The 19,139-nt window shown below is 43.7% G+C and overlaps 1 long non-coding RNA gene across 3 annotated transcripts in view; it reads right to left on the bottom strand.

Moving 5' to 3' along the window:
* Window positions 1-16,828, bottom strand: part of LOC132390242 (uncharacterized) — a 39,053-nt gene extending 22,225 nt beyond the window's left edge. For all 3 annotated transcript variants that reach the window (XR_009510829.1, XR_009510828.1, XR_009510830.1), the window contains exons 1-3: window positions 16,196-16,828; window positions 14,505-14,771; window positions 2,707-2,808 (exon numbers count right to left, since the gene is read on the bottom strand). This is a non-coding gene — a long non-coding RNA (uncharacterized LOC132390242). The remainder of the gene's footprint in view (window positions 1-2,706; window positions 2,809-14,504; window positions 14,772-16,195) is intronic.
* Window positions 16,829-19,139: the final 2,311 nt, after the last annotated feature.

Raw genomic sequence — 19,139 nt, 5'->3', positions numbered from 1 at the left:
TGGAAGCATTGGAAAGGGTACAGAGGAGATTTACCAGAATTCTGTCTGGTTTTGACAGTATGGATTATGATCAGATATGAAGGGAGCTCGGGCTTTACTCTCTGGAGTAATTAATTAAGCACTTGCGTTATATTTTGGAAAGAGTGTTGATATAGTGTTTTATTAGAGTGGATTTCGAAGGGTAAAATGACATTAGATTCAGTTTTAGGTTTGGAAGATGATATTCGGAAAGCACAATTCATAAAGATGTCGTAATAGCAGTATTTCTTGATACTGAAAAGGGAAATGATATGGAAGAAAGGACTTCTGATTAAATTAGGAGTGAGGGGGACATTGTATAATTTTTCTGAGTTTTTTTTTTGGATGGACTGTCCAAGTACCGGTCAGCATGTTATGTTTGTGTTTCTATGAGATGGAGAATGGGATCCATCTTCAACTTAACAATGTTTGTATGTGATACAATTACAGGCTTTAAGATTGTGTTCAGGTGCAGTAATGTTGTCTCCTGTTTTGGCTTTACTGATTACAATGGAACAATTGCCCTCAAAGTAACAGAGGTTCAAGTTCAAACTCCAGGAAATCTGCAGATGCTGGAAATTCAAGCAACACACACAAAATGCTGCTGGAACGCAGCAGGCCAGGCAACATCTATACCTGTCCTGACGGAGGGACTCGGCCTGAAACGTCGACAGTGCTTCTCCCTACAGATGCTGCCTGGCCTGCTGTGTTCCACCAGCATTTTGTGTGTGTTGCTGGAGGTTCAAGTTGACGTTAACATTCTGGATTAATTTCAGAGGGCAATGAAATGATCATCCTGTTAAAGGTGTGCTGGAGGATGGTTGGGGACATCACAAGAAGAGTGTTTTTTGTTTTGTGTGGCTGGGTTCTTACCACACTGGGAATACGGGTGTATTTGATGATAGGTTTACAGTGGGTGAAGGAAATTAGTCCTTATAATTTGTTCAGAATACATTTCGGTTTTGATGACTCTTATACAGGTCATTCTGGCAGTAGGTCAGATTGACTGTTGGAAACTCCTCAAACGGTATTTCATATCTAAAGTTTGATTTATAAGCCTACACATTATGGGCCGCAGATCACAATGATGAGGGAAATGATGATGTTGACTGTTTAGCACCAAAAGCTGTTAAATGTTAAGCTGCGGATATAGACCTTCCACTTAGCAAATTAGAAGCTAAAGGGTTGGTACTGTTAAGAATTAGGGGCTTATGGCAAGACGTAGGATAATGGACATAAGGACAGACACCTTTACAGAATACATAATCTTGCAGTGTTTATAGAAGAAGGTCTTAAAACAAGGGAAGGAATGATATTGACTCGACTTAGAAATGCCCACACTATGCTTAATTATGCCTTGTAACTAATTGGAAAATTTCATTCTGTGTCGTGTACATTTTGTCATTATGAAACTGTCGAAATACATACTATTTCAATATGAAGCATATAAGGCTGAAGAGAAATCAACTGCAGTCTTCAGTACAATCTTTGCGAGGGTAGATAGTTTTCAGGTAAAAACTTTATTAAATTATGGGATTGACTTTAAATCAATTTACAGTTTGAGCTGGAAAAGGCATGTATTAATTGTGTTAAACCTAAGGAAATGGCATAGAAGGTAGCAAAGGTGAGTGGGATGTTGGATTATTGGGATGCTCTTAAAATCCAACAAAAGGCAACGAAAAAAGCCATAAGAATGGTCAAGACGAAATATGAGGGCAAACTGGCCAATAATATAAATCAGGATACTAAAAGTTTAGAAGAGCCTCTGTGACCTCTTGTTTAAATCCATTCACTCACCCCTTCCCATCTTAATCCACTCCTTTCCCACACTCTTTTCTGCTGTCTCTCTCCCCTATTCATTTTTGTTCTTCAGAGAAGATGTCAATCTGAAACGTAGACTGTCCATCTCTCTCCACACATGCTACCTGACCCGCTCGGTTCCTACAGCATTTTGTGTCTGTTTGATCGGTAAATCTCTGCTCTCCGTCCAGCGGAAAGATATTGGAGAGATATTAGTTGCCCACCTGCTTCCCTGGGAAAGGTTGCCTGTCGGCAACCCGACTGCGCCGAAGGCCCACGGGCTTTCCACTGGTCCTGGGGACGCTTTGCCCGAGTGTTCCCCCAATCTCTGGGGCAGTGCTGCCTGAGTCTCCCCACAATGCCCGGGGACTCTCTAATTCTCTGCTTCCCCTCCCAGTCTCTGTCACCCTGGATGTGGAAACGGCGAATCCATGGATCGAGGTGTCTGAGGAACAGAAGAGTGTGAGATGTACCCGGACCCGGAGAGATCTCCCTGACACCGGGAAGAGATTCACAAATCGGGCTTGAATGCTGGGATCGGAGGGATTCACATCGGGGAGACATTACTGGGAGGTGGAGGTGACGGAGAATCGGGGCTGGGGTCTGGGAGTCGCCGCAGAGTCTGTGAAGAGGAAGAGACGGGTCAGTCTGAGTCCGGACACCGGATTCTGGGTCATCGGGCGGAATTATGATGTGTTACATCGGGATTGTGACATGTCCCGTGGTCTCCCCTCCCCCGAGTCCTGTCTCGCTGCCGGTCCCATCCCCGGGAGGGTGGGAGTTTATCTCAGTTACGAGTCCGGGACAGTTTCATTTTACAACGCGGAAACCAAGCCCCATCTCCACACCTTCACTGGGAATACATTCACGGGGAAACTTTATCCTTACTTTGCGACTGGGGATGAAAACCAGTGGCTGAGGATCTGCTCCGGTTCCGCTCCAGGTCTGTAAATGGGTTGGGTCCTGGGACTGGCGTCAGGAGTAAGATCACTGTAAGTGTAAATGAGCGGAGAGTGAAATAATCATGAGATGAGAATTATCCATCCATTAATTTTAACTCGTTCACCGCATCCAACAACAGAATAGAATAGGGTCCTGAGCTCCCCCGGGTGCTACAGTCCACACGAACTGAAACAGGTTAAATGGGACAAGTGGGGGTGGTGCTGACTGGAAAAGACAGTGAAGATTGTTCATTAAGTTCATCTGCCATTTCTTTGTCCCCCATTACTACTTCACCAGCATCATTTTCCAGTGGTCTAGTATCAACTCTCATCTCCCTTTCACTCTTCATGTAACTGAAAACTAAACTTTTAGTATCCTGATTTATATTATTGGCTAGTTTGCCCTCATATTTCGTCTTGACCATTGTTATGGCTTTTTTCGTTGCCTTTTGTTGGATTTTAAGAGCATCCCAATAATCCAACATCCGACTCACCTTTGCTACCTTATATGCCATTTCCTTAGAGTTAACACAGTCGTTAACTTGACTTGTCAGCGACGGATTCCTACCCCCGCCATTGGAGAACTTCTTCGGTGGGACACGTCTCTCCTGCTGTTCCCACATCCATCAGCCACCTCTGTTAAGTCGTCATCCCCAGAGTAACGTCCCGATACAATTGGGACGATTCCATTATTATATGCCTCTGCATGTTCAATACTGTGAATTAATTTAACGTCAGTCCTATAACTTAATAAAGTTTTTAATCTGAAAACTATCAACCCCTCAAAGATTGTACTGAAGACTGCATTTGATTTTTTTCGCCCATATCTGCTTCACACTGAAATAGTATGTGTTTAAAAGTTTCATAATGACAAAATGTACACAACAGTCATATGAAGCAAGGTTAGCAGAGCTGGGACTTTTCTCTTTGAAACGTAAAGGAATGAGAGGGGACTTGATAGAGGTCTAGAAGATTATGAGAGGCATAGATAGGGTGGATAGTCAGTACCTGTTCCCCAGGGCACCAATAACAAACACCAGAGGACATAGGTACAAAATTAAGGGATGGAAGTTTAGGGGAGACATTAGGGGTAAGTTTTACTTTACACAGAGGGTTGTGAGTGCCTGGAATGACTTGCCAGGGTTGGTGGTGGAGGCTAAAACATTTGGGGTATTTAAGAACCTCTTGGACAGGCACACGGATGAAAGAAAATTAGAGGGTTATGGGGTAGTGTGGGTTTAGTACTTTTTTTAAGGATTATATGGGTTGGCACAACATGAAGGGCTGAAGGGCCTGCTCTGTTCTGTAGTGTTCTATGGTTCTATGGTCCTGTGACACAGAATGAAGTTTTCTAATTAAATACAAGGCATAATTAAGCACAGTGCTGACAATTCTAAGTCGTGTCAATATCATTCCTTCCCTTCCTGTTTTAAGCCCTTCTTCCAAAAACCCAACTTGTTTATGTATTCTGTAAAGGCATCAGTCCTTATGGCAATTTTCCTTCAGACCTTGCCATAAGTCCTGAATTCTTAACCCTACCATCCTCTTAGCTTCTGATTTGCGAAGTGGAATGTCTATATCCACAGTTGAACTTCTAACAGGTTTTGTTGCTAAACAGTCAACTCCATCATTTCCCTCAACAGTGCGATGTGCAGGGCCCATAAGGTGCAGACATATGAACCGAACTTTGTATGTGAAATAATGCTTGATGAGTTTCCAACAGTCAATCTGACCTACTGCTAGAATGTCCTGTTTTAAGGCTCATCAAAACCGAAAGAGAATCTGAACAAATTACAAGTTTGCAAGGACCAATTTCCTCCACACACTGTAACCCTAAAATCAAAGCAAAGAATTCTGCTTCATAGACCCACAAATGGCTGGTAAGTGATTTCTTTATCATTGCCTGCAACTCAGGCACACACAAAAAATGAGAACAGACGCACCAACATTCCCAGTTAAATTACGTTTTAATCCATCTGTAAAAATGCTGACCGTATGATAATAACTTTCATTAATATACTCGTGAACCAACAGACTCTCAGGCAGAACGGAATCCAATTGTGTAACCTAAAATTAACTACAGTCATTGGAAAAAACAACAAAGTGGGGTTACCGAGAAAGCTACAGTGGGACATATTGTATCATCCAATACACCCATATTCCCAGCGTGATAAGAACCCAGCCACCCAGAACTAAAAGCATTCTTCTTGTGATGTTCCCCACCACCCTTTAGCACAGGATGTTCAATCCAATTTGTTTACATCAACTTCCACCTCTGTCCCTGGAAGGGCAATTGTCCAATTTCAACCAGTAAAGCCGAATCAGGGGACGACCTGACTTAACCACAACACAATCTTAAAGCACGAAATGAATCACACCCAAACATCATAAAGTTGAAGAGGAAGGTGATCTATAAACCACAAACATAATCAAGAACAGATCCAATTAAACAAACGAGATTGGTCATCAAATATTTTCATGTCACACCCAAGAATACTCACAGGGATAACGAAGAGTATTTAATGTTTCTTTACATTTATCAATTATTTTCTGATCCGGTGCTTCAATGTCAGCTTATTATCCGTCCACATGCCTGGAAATCTCACCATTGACACCTTTTAAGGAGTTTGACCATATCATTTCCAATCAAGTGCAGGTCCATTAATCCTGTTTGTAAAGCACATAACTTGTGTTTTTGCTACTGAAAGCTTAAATCCCATCTAGTCGCCGACTGTTCGACCTTACTAATTGCTGAAGCATCCTATATACAGTAAAAGTGAAATTTCTACCTCTAATCCATAAACCTCCATCATCTGCACATAGAGTTTTACACAATGAAAAACCTGTCTCAGAGAAAAATATTATTAATTATAATATTGTTATGATCCCAGCCCCCTCCTTTGTGAGAATCGCAAGAGCACCCGTTGAGGAGGGGGGGTGGTCAGTAGACCCAGGAAGTGAGAGAGAGAGAAACGTGAAATATTGCACGTCCCACCAGGGATACAGAATAAGATGCCAGCAACTATTGTCTCATGGAGACCACGTGAAAAGCCCTCGGGCAAGGTGGGCTGGTTGAGAGAGAGATTGCATCATCCCAACCTGATTGACACCTGCGACCCCGTGAGGAAGTATAAAGGAGAGTCTCGGGGACAGCCCCTTAGACGCACCCAGAAGACACGAGAGAGCGATCCCGCAGTAGCGGGATGCCATTCTGAAGGAAGCCACGTGCGTTAGATTCCGGGATTTGAATTTGTGGCTGGAATCACAGGAAACCGCTTTGAACTAACATCGGGGAGAGGGAACCAACGCTTCCCCGATTTCACGGAAGATTCATCAAGACTCGGCAAGTTCTTTCTCTTCTCCCCCGCCCAATCTCTCTCTCTCGGTCGCCCCACGCAAAACCCAGTGATTTTCAAAGGGCTGCGGCCTGCAGACTTTCAGAGTGACTTTTATATTTCCAAACGGACAATCTATTAACCCCTGGACACCAGCAGAGCTCACTTCTTAATGATGATGATTACTATACCCGCGCTTTAGATTGAATGTTGACAATGTGCACTATCTAAATGTATGTATTAACCCTACTTTTTGTCCCTTTACGAGTAAAACGTTTGAAAATAGTGACATCAGACTTCAACGGACCTCTCTATCTCTGCTGGTAAGTTCTCCAGTTACGGGATTCATAACAGTTGGGGTTCTCGCCTCGGGATTTGACACCAAATTGGGAGGCCAGTGAATCGGGCTTGTAAATCAAAAACTTGAATCTGGTTACGTGGGTAGCCAGACGGGAAACCAGCATAGATGGACGTGGGGGAATTTATGGAAAACCCGACGGTGGGGGCGCTAGAGGCGGCCACCAAATCAGACTTGTTAAATTTGGCGAAGGAGTTGAACCTCACAGAAGTGAGTTCGTCCATGAAAAAGCGGGAGGTACGAAGGGCCATAACCCAGTATTACATTGGGAAGAAGGTGTTTGAAGCTGAGGTATTGGGAGATATCCCTGAAGAGATACCATCAAGTGGGACGGTTCAGTTAGAGGTGGAGAAATTGAAGTTGGAACATGAAATTAAATTAAAAGAGCTGGAAGCGTCTGAGAGAGAGAGAGAGAGAGAGAGAGAGAGAGAGAGAGAGAGAGAGAGGGAAAGGCAAAGGCAGCATGAAATTAACCTAAAGAAGCTAGAAGCAGAAGAGAAAGAGAAGGAATGTGCCGAGAAAGAGAAACAGAGGCAACATGACCGGGAAATTGAGAAGATGAAGAACGAAAGAAGAGATCAAGGGTTAGACCAAGCAGAGCGGTTTAATGTTAGTAGGGAGTTGAGATTGCTGCCCCCGTTCGAGGAGACAGATGTCGATAGCTATTTCTTGCTTTTTGAATAGGTGGCAGTAAATCAGAAGTGGCCAAAAGAGCAGTGGGTGGCGTTGTTACAAAGTGTGTTAAAGGGGAAGGCCCAACGAGCAGATGCGGCCTTGTCCCTAGAGGAGGGAGTAGCGGAGAATTATGATGAGGTAAAAAAGGTAATTCTCCGGACTTAGGAATTGGTACCTGAGGCCTATAGACAAAGGTTTAGAAATTTAAGGAAAGGGTGGAATCAAATGTATACCGAGCTAGCCCATGAGAAGGGGGTGCTCTTGGACCGTTGGTGCACCGCGGAAAGAGTGGGCGAGGATTATGGGCGTCTCAGGAAGTTATTTTTGATTGAGGAATTCAAAAGTTGTGTTCCGGAGGAGATCCGGGTGTATTTGAATGAGAAGCCGGATAAGTCCATTTCAGAATTTGCCAGGTTGGCGGACGAATATGCCCTAACCCACAAGACAAAGACTCCCTCGAATAAAGGTCCCCAGAGAGACCGTGGGAACGATCGAGAAAGTCCGACGAGTGAGGCAGAGGTTCCACCGGGAGCTAGCAGTAAGGTTGAGGGGGAAAGGCAAGACGACAAGAGGGCTCCGGGTTTGACCTGTTTTAATTGTGGAAAGGAGGGGCACATTGCATCTCGATGCTTTGCTCCGAGGAAGGAGATAGGAAGAGGGAAAACCACAGTCCCTATCGGGTGTGCCGTGGTAATCAGCAAATCGACCAGAGAGCTGAGGGTCGATAAAGTACGAGAGGGCTCTGGGAGTTGTCTGTCACACGGAACCGTGTCTGTGACGTAGGGAGACACACCAGTTTCCGTACGAATCTGGAGGGATACGGGCTCTGAATTATCCCTGGTTAGCCGTAAGGTACTAGAATTTGGTCGGGAAACGGGCATGGTAAAGGTGGAAGGAATAAATAAACGGATAGAAATGGTGCCCTTATATAAGGTGTTGTTGGATTGTGAGCTGGTGTATGGACCAGTTGAAATAGGGGTGCCCTCAGAATTCCCGAGAGATGACGGGGACATCCTGCTGGGAAACGACTTAGCAGGGGGTAAGGTTTGGTCAGCCATGCTGCCGACCTGCCGACCGGCCGACCGGAGAGTGTGGTGGCCCCGTCCCTAGCGCCCGAGGACCATCTCGCCGGCGCGGTCACTCACAGCCTGTCGAGAGAGAGAGCTGTGAACGAGAGCAGTTTAAATCTGGCCAGTTTTGATTTGGCCGAGACGTCTTTGCCGACCCTGTGCCACGAGGATTTCGAGGGTGGTAAGACGAAGAGTAGTAAAGTGAAAGGGGGTAAGGGAGAGGAGATAGATCTGTCTTTAGCGAAGAAAAAGGTCCTAAAGGTAGGAAATAAAGATGAGAAACAGATAAAGCTGTTAAAAGGTCCAGAGTTGGACATGGATGATCTATCTGGTTTGGCAGAGTTGTTTGAAGAACTTGAGAGTTCTAAAGGTGTTCCCGATAACGAGAGGAGGGCAGTCCTAGATGGAAAGGATACCCTTGCCTCGAAGGGGTCTGCTGAAAAGGAGATTGTTTCAACTCGCAGGGTTGTGCCTTCCCCGGGTGGGAGCTGCCCAGAGAGTAACTGGGAGGATCGGGGGAAGTTAGAATGTGGAAAAGGTACGGGTGTTGAAAGCCTGGAAGAGGCCAATGTCCCGTTTGAGTGTGTCCGAGATGGGGATGCATGAGGTGCTGAACCTGGTAACGGAGCTCAGAAGAAGTCTGAGGTATCTGACCCAGTGGAACAGGACAGTGGCCGTCCTTGTGGGTCAGATGGACTCGGTTCAGTGGGAAAAGGGTTAACCTTGGTAACCGGGGAAAGTGTGAGTTCCCCGGCGCCTATACTTGAAGGAGTGTTCAAAGTTAATGCAGAATTTAAGAATGGGGGGGTGAGGATTGTTGGCGAAGGAAACGAAAAGTCTGTAGTTTCCAAATCGAAGGAAGAAATCTTAAACCTGGCAGATCGCTCACAGAGTGAGCCGGGGAATAGCGGGGTCCCCCACTCTATTGTTACGCCAGGATGGGGTGTGAAAAGGCTGCCTTCGAGTTCGAATCAAACACCAATAGCCTGAAGGGAACTGATAAAAGGGCCAGCCACCTGGGTAAAATCAAAGAGTTGGGTGGAAATGATCTAAGTCTGGGGCATGGTGTTGCTAAAATAACCCCGATGAGCGGGGCGGGCGGGAGTTCACCACGCAAAACTACTCAAGTTCCCCACGGGGGGGGCTCGCCGGAAAAGAGGCAACGGTTAATGGGGATGTCATTGTTAGACAGCCAGGCAGATTGAACGGGTTTGCGCCAAAGCCTGTGAATAATAAAGACAGCCCTTTGGAGAGCTGCCGGTTAAGTTAAACGACTGAAACGATTAGTATTCGCGTAAACTTTTGTAAACGCACCTAAGCTAAGGTCACACCTCCTTAGTTTTGTTGCTTAGAAAAAAAAAATTAAATAGGTGGTTATTGAATTGAAGTCTGATGTACGGTTCGCAATGTTAAGATACGAAAGAAAGGGACACTGTAATCGTTAACTATTTAGATACTGACTTGAATGTATAACGGTAGTATTTTGTGAAAAGAAAAACTTGAGTATTGTGTTAGATTCAAAACTCCTGTAAGACGGTGGACCACTCCGTTTTAACCGCTGGTAAAACGTCTTTTTAAGAGGGGATCCCAGCCCCCTCCTTTGTGAGAATCGCAAGAGCACCCGTTGGGGGCGGGGGGGTCAGTAGACCCAGGAAGTGAGAGAGAGAGGAACGTGAAAAATTGCACGTCCCACCAGGGATACAGAATAAGATGCCAGCAACTATTGTCTCATGGAGACCACGTGAAAAGCCCTCGGGCAAGGTGGGCTGGTTGAGAGAGAGATTGCATCATCCCAACCTGATTGACACCTGCGACCCCGTGAGGAAGTATAAAGGAGAGTCTCAGGGGGACAGTCCCTTAGACGCACCCAGAAGACACGAGAGAGCGATCCCGCAGTAGCGGGATGCCATTCTGAAGGAAGCCACATGCGTTAGATTCCGGGATTGGAATTTGTGGCTGGAATCACAGGAAACCGCTTTGAACTAACATCGGGGAGAGGGAACCAACGCTTCCCCGATTTCACGGAAGATTCATCAAGACTCGGCAAGTTCTTTCTCTTCTCCCCCGCCCAATCTCTCTCTCTCGGTCGTCCCACGCAAAACCCAGCGATTTTCAAAGGGCTGCGGCCTGCAGACTTTCAGAGTGACTTTTATATTTCCAACGGACAATCTATTAACCCCTAGACACCAGCAGAGCTCACTTCTTAATGATGATGATTACTATACCCGCGCTTTAGATTGAATGTTGACAATGTGCACTATCTAAATGTATGTATTAACCCTACTTTTGTGTCCCTTTACGAGTAAAACGTTTGAAAATAGTGACATCAGACTTCAACGGACCTCTCTATCTTTGCTGGTAAGTTCTCCAGTTACGGGATTCATAACAATATAAAATAATAAATACTGCCTGTGGGATCCCAGTCTCTATCTCATAACAACCTGAATATAACTTTCCCACCCATACCTGACACAAAACGTTCAATTAAAACAACTCAAAGTTAGATAATAGCCCCTCCATCCCCATTTCCACAATTTCATAAAAATTCTTTCCTTACAGAAATACCATCTGCCTTTTGAATAGTAAAAATACTGCTGTTACAACATCTATATTTAACTGGCTTTACTAATACCATCTTCCAAATATAAACATGAATTCAATGTCATACTTGCCCATCCAGACCTTTACAAGACGTACAAATAGAAACAATCAGAAAAAATTGTACAATAGCCCTCTCATTTGCATTTCCAAAAATTAATCAAAAGTCCATCCTTCAATAAATATCATTTGCCTTTTCAATATCAAAAATATTGCTATTACAACATCTTTATTTAACTGTACTTTCCTATTATGATCTTCCAAACCCAAACTGATTCCAATGTTATTTAAGGCAGAGATTGCTAGGTATCTGAGTAGCCAGGGTATCAACGGTTATGGTGAGAAGGTGGGGGAGTGGGACTAAATGGGAGAATGGATCAGCTCATGATGAATTGGCAGAACAGAGTCGATGGGCTGAATGACCGACTTCTGCTCCTTTGTCTTATGGTCTTATTCTACCGTTCCAAATTCTCCTCTGATAAAACGTGAATTTACCTCTTTTATCAAAAATATAATTCAAACATTCGATTACCATACATTCTACAAGTTTACATAAATGAGACTTTAATGATATTGGCCTACAAGGAGGATCAGACGGGGAGATCCAGGTTTTAGAATGGGAACTACTACAACCATTTTCCATGAGAAAAGTGGATAGCCAAACCTCCAAATACGATTCAGAAAGCTAATATTTTTCAAAAGAAAATTACACACATACCTGTTGAATCAAGATTTTCGACAAGTTCATGATGCATTTTATTCCCATTCACAACACTATACTCTGCCCCTTTCCTTATAAAACTGACAACACCACCCCTCTACCAACTGACCTGTCAAGCCAAACGACAATGTAATGCTGCACAGGAATAAAACTTAAAATGTGCAGGTTTCCTGAACAGATATAACATCGGAAGAATCTGACAAATCAGAAATAAACTGCTGAAAGTGTTGGCCATGTAAAATCAGGCTTCTTGCATTTCACTTCAATATTTCAATCCCATTACATATCTTCACAAGTAGACTGGGATGCAGAAATCCCCACAAATCAGAGCTTCATTTACAGCTTCCCACAGAACACCAGTTACACCAAGATACCTTTCTGCAGCTTTCACAATAATTTTAATTTCTCCAGCAGGATGAGATGCCTGATCAGTACAATTCACCCGATTGGTTATAAACTTCACAAACTTCATTTTATCCAGCAGTGAAGTATCTTTGGTGAGAGAACTGTGATGCCGGCATATATCCACTGACGTCACAGTCTGTTCTCTGAGTGGGATCACTTTATCCAGTTTACCTGCTCTGCTTGCTGTACTTGTCCTTGAACAGGCCCTTCTGCTCACTGTGTTGTTCTGAACCAATTGAACTGGTCACTTCATGCCTTACTAAACCAATCCCTTCTGCCTACACAAGGAACACATCCCTCCATTCTCCTCACATCCACGTGGGATCCAATAGCCTCTATCACATCTGCCTCCACCACCACCCGATATTCACTCCAGACACCCACCACTCTGGGAATGAAAAACAAAACTTGAACCGCAAATCTTTTTTAAACATTCTGAGTCAAGTTTTTAACATCATTGTCTTTTCTAATTGTTTTTTTTCCCAACAGCAGCTATGCAGAGAAAAGACAAAATTACACTAAATCGCAAAATACCTCAATACTGCAAAAAGTTCCAATGAGGATGTGTTCCCCCTTTCTCCTGAAGTGCATGCCCTCTGGCATTGGACATTTCCTCCTTAGAGAAAAAATCCCGGCTGTCCACTCTGTCTGTGCCTCTCACATTCCTGTAAACGTCTGTCAGATCTCCCTCAGCCTCTGCCACTCCGGAGAAAATTCCCCGAGATTGTCCGGTCTCACTTTATCCAGGCAGCATCCTGTTAAGCCTCTCCCACTCACCATCCAAAACCTCCGCATTATTCCTGTCTTCAAATGCAATTCTCCAGATGTGGATAAACTAGAGATTTATACAACTGCAACAGAACTGCCTGACAATGGAACCACTATCTGGGAGTTATGATCTCGGATTCCAAGATCCCCCTGTAGATCAACACAGTCCAATCTCGCCCCATGAATATAACAGCAACGAGATAATGCTGAGGCTTTATAAGACTCTAGTCAGGCCACACTTGGAGTATTGTCAACAGTGTTGGGCCCCACATCTCAGACATGATGTGTTGTCATTGGAGAGAGTCCAGAGGAAGTTCAGAAAGATGATTAAGGGAATGAAGGGGTTAAAATATGAGGAGCACTTGGCAGCTTTGACCCTGTGCTCACTGGAACTCAGACAAATGCGGAGGCATCTCAATGAAACCTACCGAATGTTGAAAGGACTGGATAAGGTGGATGTGGAGAAGGTATTTCCTGTGGTGGGGCACAGCCACAAAGTTAAGGGGCCACCTTTTCAAACAGAGGTAAGCAGCTTATTTTTTTAATTAGCCAAGAGTATTGGATCTGTGGAATGCTCTGCCACAGACTGCGGTGGAGACCGAGTGTGTGTGTATATTCAAGGTGGAAGTTGATCGTTTCCTGATCGGTCAGGGGATCAAAGGATATGGCGGGAGGTCAAATATCTGGAATTGAGTGCGATCTGGGATCAGTCATGATGGAAAGGTGGCTGACTCAATGGGCTGAATGGCCTAACTCTGTTCCTATGCCTTATGGACTTATGAACAGAAGCCCCCTCAATCATGATGAATCTCCTCTGCACTCTTCCAGCACAAAACAACCTTTGTACGGAGTGCTAAGCGGAACTGAATGCAACTTTTCAAGAACGTTATCATGTCAGGCAGCATCTGTTGAGGGGATTAGAGTCGATGGTTGGGACAGAACCCGTCACTTACGGCACTAACACAGGCCTTTCGGCCCAACCTTTTCATGCTGTCCTCCTGTCCATTTAAACTAATCCCTCTGCCTGTCTTTGACACAGAACACAGAAATCTACAGCACATTACAGGCTCTTCAGCCCACAATGTTGTACCGACCATGTAACCTACTCTAGAGGCTGCCTAGGATTTCCCGATCATATAGCCCTCTGTGTTTCTAACCTCCATGACGCTATCTAAGAGTCTATTAAAATATCCTGTTGTATCCACCTCCACCATCGCTGCCGGCAGTGCATTCCACGCACCCACCACTCTGTGTGTAAGAAACTTACCCCTGACATTCCCTCAGTACCGACTTCTAAGCAGCTAAAACTACGTCCCCACGTGTTAGGCACTTCAAGCCTTGGAAAATGCCTCTGGCTATCCACATGGTCAAAGCCTCTCATCATCTTATACACCTATATTAGGTCACCTCTCATCCTCCGTCACTACAAGAAGGAAAGGCTAAGTTCACTCAATCTATTCTCATAAGGCATGCTCTCCAATCCAAGAGCAACATCCTTGTAAATCTACTCTACACTCTCTATAGTACCCACATCCTTCCTTTAGTGAGGCCACCAGAACTGAACACAGGACTCCCAAGTGGGGTCCAACTAACCCCATAGCCCTGCCGTGTTGGGGTACAATTACTTATGTACAGGTTTGGAGAAATATAGCTTCAACATCACCTCACAGCTCTTGAACTCAATCCCACGGTTGATGAAGGGCATCACACCAGACCCCTTCCTAACAACACTGCCAACCTCCACAGCAGCTTTGAGTGTCGTATGGACATGGACCCCAAGATCTCTCTGACCGTCCACACTGCCAAGAGTCTTACCATTAATATTATATTCTTTGTTCAAATTTGACCTGCAGAAATGAACCTCTTCATCTGTGTTGAACTCCATCTGCGCTTCCCAGTTCTGCATCCAAGGAAAGGAAATAGATTGCTGAGCCTCTGGCGAAGATCATTATGTCCTCATTGTCCACGGAAATTGTACCGGAGTATTGGAGGGAGGCGAATGTTGTCCCCTTGTTCAAAAAGGGTAGTAGGGATAGTCCCGATAATTATAGACCATTGAGCCTTACATCTGTGGTGGGAAAGCTGTTGGAACAGATTCAGAAAGATAGGATTTATTGGCATTTAGAGAATCTTGGTCTGATCAGTGACAGTCAGCATGGCTTTCTGAAGGGCAGATCGTGTCTAAAAAGCCTGATGGAGTTCTTTTAAGAGGTGACCAGGCATATAGATGAGGGTAGTGCAGTGGATGTGATCTACATGGATTTTAGTAATGCATTTGATTAAGTTACACACGGTAGGCTTATTCATAAAGTCAGGAGGAATGGGAACCAGGGATGTTTGACCAGGTGGATTCAGAATTGGCTTGCCTGCAGAAAGCAGAGAGTTCTGGTGGAGGGAGTACATTTGGATTGGAGGGTTGTGACTAGTGGTATCCCACAAGGGTCAGTTCTGGGACCCCTACTTTTTGTGATTTTTATTAAAGACCTGGACGTGGGGGTAGAAGAATGGGTTGGCAAGTTTGCATAAGACACAAAGATTGGTGGTGTTGTGGACAATGAAGAGGATTGTCAAAGATTGCAGAGAGACATTGAAAGGATGCAGGAGTGGGCTGAGAATTGGCAGATGGAGTTCAACCCAAAGAAGTGTGAGGTGGTACACTTTGGAAGGACAAACTCCAAGGCAGAGTACAAAGTAAATGGCAGGATACTTCGCAGTGCAGCGGAGCAGAGGGATCTGGGGCTACATGTACACAGATCCCTGAAAGTTGCCTCACAGGTAGACAAAGTAGTTACGAAAGCTTATGCGGTGTCAGCTTTCATAACTCGAGGGACAGAGTTTAAGAGTCGCGATGTAATGATGCAGCTCTATAAAACTCTGGTTGGGCCACAGGGAGTACTCTGTCCAGTTCCGGTCATCTCACTATAAGAAGAATGTGGAAGCACTGGAAAGGGTACAGAGGAGATTTACCAGAATGCTGCCTAGTTTAGAGAGTATGGATTATGATCAGAGATTAAGGGAGCTAAGGCTTTACTCTCTGGAGAGAAGGAGGATGAGAGGAGAAATGATAGAGGTATAGTTGATATTAAGGGGAATAGATAGAGTGGAGAGCCAGCGCCTCTTCCCCAGGGCACCACTGCTCAATACAAGAGGACATGGCTTTAAGGTAAGGGGAGGGAAGTTCAAGGGGGATATTAGAGGAAGATTTTATACTCAGAGAGTGGTTGGTGCGTGGAATGAACTGCCCGAGTCACTGGTGGAGGCAGATACACAGGTGAAGTTTAAGAGTCTACTAGACAGATATATGGAGGAATTTAAGCTTAGGGAGGCAGAGTTTAAGGGTCGGCACAACATTGTGGGCCGAAGGGCCTGTACTGTGCTGTATTGTTCTGTTTTCTATCTATTTCTCGCTGGAATCTCTCTTTTAGTTTAATTGTTTATTGAAGGCACGATACAATACAGAAAACGTAATGCATTACATTTTCCTCCATTTTGCTTTGATACCTTACCCCTGAACAACACCACAACGTCATCAGTGGGGCCTTCTGGGAGTTGTAGTCATTGTCCCTCGCTCGCTCCCTGTCAAAGCATGTTTCGTCAGCCACCACAGACGTCCCCGAAACAGACCCACCGAGGCGCAAAGGGGAATCACAACCGTCCTTGTGGGCGCCGAGGCCGGCGACACCGACAGAAGCGACTCGCTGATCTCCGCCATGGCGATGGAGCGGAAGAGGAGGGGCTGGTCATGGGCCGATTTCCTCCAGCCTATCGTAGCTCAGACGTAACACTGACCCCTGCTGTCATTGGCTGCAGTGCCTGTCGCTCAAATGGGAACTCGGAAGGTGATTAGTTTATGTGAACGTCAGTCAGCCTTCCAGTCTTTATGAGTTTGGATTTGGATTTATAACGGGACAGGAAGCAAATTGGGAGAAATGTGAGTTTTTATGTGATGGTGCATCAGTCTCCGAGTTACATTATTAACAATAAAAGGGCAAAGGCCGTGGTGAGGAAGTAGGTGATTTATTGGAGGTTATATGAAGGGATATCAAACTTGGAATTGTTTGGGATATGATTTAGAAAATGGGATTTGTGGGGATCATAATATTCCAGTGTTGATTATTGAGGTCAAAATGATTGTTACTGAAACAGGGAAGGTTGTGTTACTGGCTGGGTCATTTGCAGAGATTCATAATCAGGATAATTTAAGTGAAGAAGTTAAACAATGTAGGGTATGTTTTTCAGTGAATACCCTGATGTGCTGGAAGTCAGCTGCAGCAATGATAGTATCACTGATGGAGAGATTTCTTTGTATGAATTTAAGAAGTCTATTAATAATGCAGGTCAGGTGTCTCCAGGAAAGAGTGATATTTGAAATTGTAATTGTATATAATTCGCATTTGTAAAATATTAAATATTTGAATTGTGCATCTACTTTCCTCATGGAAAATGGAAATAGTAGTGCCTGAAAACCTGGCAGATCCCCATTTGATCCTTCTAGTTCAGGGCCTATATCGTGAAAGTCTCATTTATGTAAACTTATGGAATGTATAGTAATCAAGCGCTTGAGTTATATTTTGGAAAGAGTGGTGATAAAGTGTTTTATTAGAGTGGATTTTGGAAGTGTGAAATGACATTAGATTCAGTTTTAGGTTTGGAAGATGATATTCGGAAAGCACAATTAAATAAAGATGTTGTAATAGCAATATTTCTTGAGACTGAAAAGGGAAATGATATGGAAGAAAGGACTTTTGATTAAATTAGGAGTAAGGGGGTCATTGTATTTTTTTTCTGAGTTTTTTTTGTATGGACTGTCCAAGTAAAGATCGGCATGTTTGTGTCTATGAGATAGAGAATGGAATCCCACAAGGCAGTATTTGTAGCCCTTCATTATTTAATATTATGATTAATGATATTTTCTCTGAGATGGGAAAATGGGATTCCCTGGGTAAATCACAATGTACAGATGACTTAGCTTTATGGATTTGAGGTATTAACTGCAATTTACAATTAATGGATCAAACAGTGGGCAGATTGATGAGGATTGTAAGCTTTCAGTCGTTAAAACACATTACGTGGTTTACAAACAGCATTAATAGACTTGCAGTTGATTTTAATTTATAGGATTAATGTCTTGAGGAAGTGTCAGTGGTAAGATTTCTCATTATGTGGATGGATAATAAGCTGACGGGGAAGCAACTATCAGTAAAATAATTGATAAATGTAAAGGAGCTTTAAATCTCCTCAGACATCTATGTGGGTATTCTTGGGTGCAACATGAAAATCTTTGACCAATTAGATTTGTTTAATTTGATCTGTTCTTGATTATGTCTGTGTGGCTTGTGGATCACCTTCATCTTCAAATTAAAAGTGTTTGTATGTGATACAATTACAGACTTTTAGATTGTGTTCTGGTGCGGTAATGTTGTCTCCTGTTTTGGCTTTACTGATTGCAATGGGACAATTGCCCTCAAAGATTCAAGTTGATGTCAACATACTGGATTAATTTGCGGGTCAAGGAAATGATCATCCTGTTAAAGGTGCACTGGAGGACGGTTGGGGACATCACTAGAAGAGTGTTTTTTGTTTTGGGTGGCTGGGTTCTTACAACGCTGGGAATATGGGTGTATTTGATGATACAGTATGTCCCACTGTAGCTTTCTCTGTAACCCCACATTGTTTTTTCCAATGACTTCAGGTGATTTTAGTTTTTACACGATCGGATTCAGTTCTGCCTGAGAGTCTGTTGGTCATCAGTATATTAATGAAAGTTATTATCATACAGTAACCATTTTTACAGATGAATCAAAAGATAATTTAATTGGGGATGTTGGTGTGGCTGTTTTTGTGTGCCTGAATTGCAGGTAATGATAAAGAAATGACTTATAGCCATTTATCAGCACAGAAGGCAGAATTCTTTGCCAACAGTTTAGTCTTACAGTGGATGGAAGAAATTGGTCCTTATAATATTGCTCAGAATACATTTCGGTTTTGATGAGTCTTAAACAGGTCATTCTGGCAGTAGGTCAGATTGACTGTTGGAAACTTGTCAAACGGTATTTCATATATAAAGTTTGATTTATATGTCTGCACATTATGGGGCCCTGCACATCACGCTGTTGAGGTAAATGATGATTTTGATTGTTTAGCTCCAAAAGCTGTTAAATGTTAAGCTGTGGATATAGACCTTCCACTTAGCAAATTAGAAGCTAAAAGGTTGGTAGTGTTAAGAATTAGGGGCTTATGGCAAGACGTAGGATAATGGACGTAAAGACAGACACCTTTCCAGAATACATAAACCTGTTGGGTTTATAGAAGAAGGGCTTAAAACAACTGAAGGAATGATATTCACATGACAGACATATCCACACTATGCTTAATTATGCCTTGTAACTAATTGGAAAACTTCATTCTGTGTCGTGTACATTTTGTCATTATGAAACCGTCGAAACACAT

Source organism: Hypanus sabinus, unplaced genomic scaffold (genome assembly GCF_030144855.1).
Source record: "Hypanus sabinus isolate sHypSab1 unplaced genomic scaffold, sHypSab1.hap1 scaffold_812, whole genome shotgun sequence".
NCBI lineage: Eukaryota > Metazoa > Chordata > Chondrichthyes > Myliobatiformes > Dasyatidae > Hypanus > Hypanus sabinus.
The sequence above is the reverse complement of the archived record's forward strand: the minus strand, read 5'-3'. Positions and strand labels throughout refer to the sequence as shown.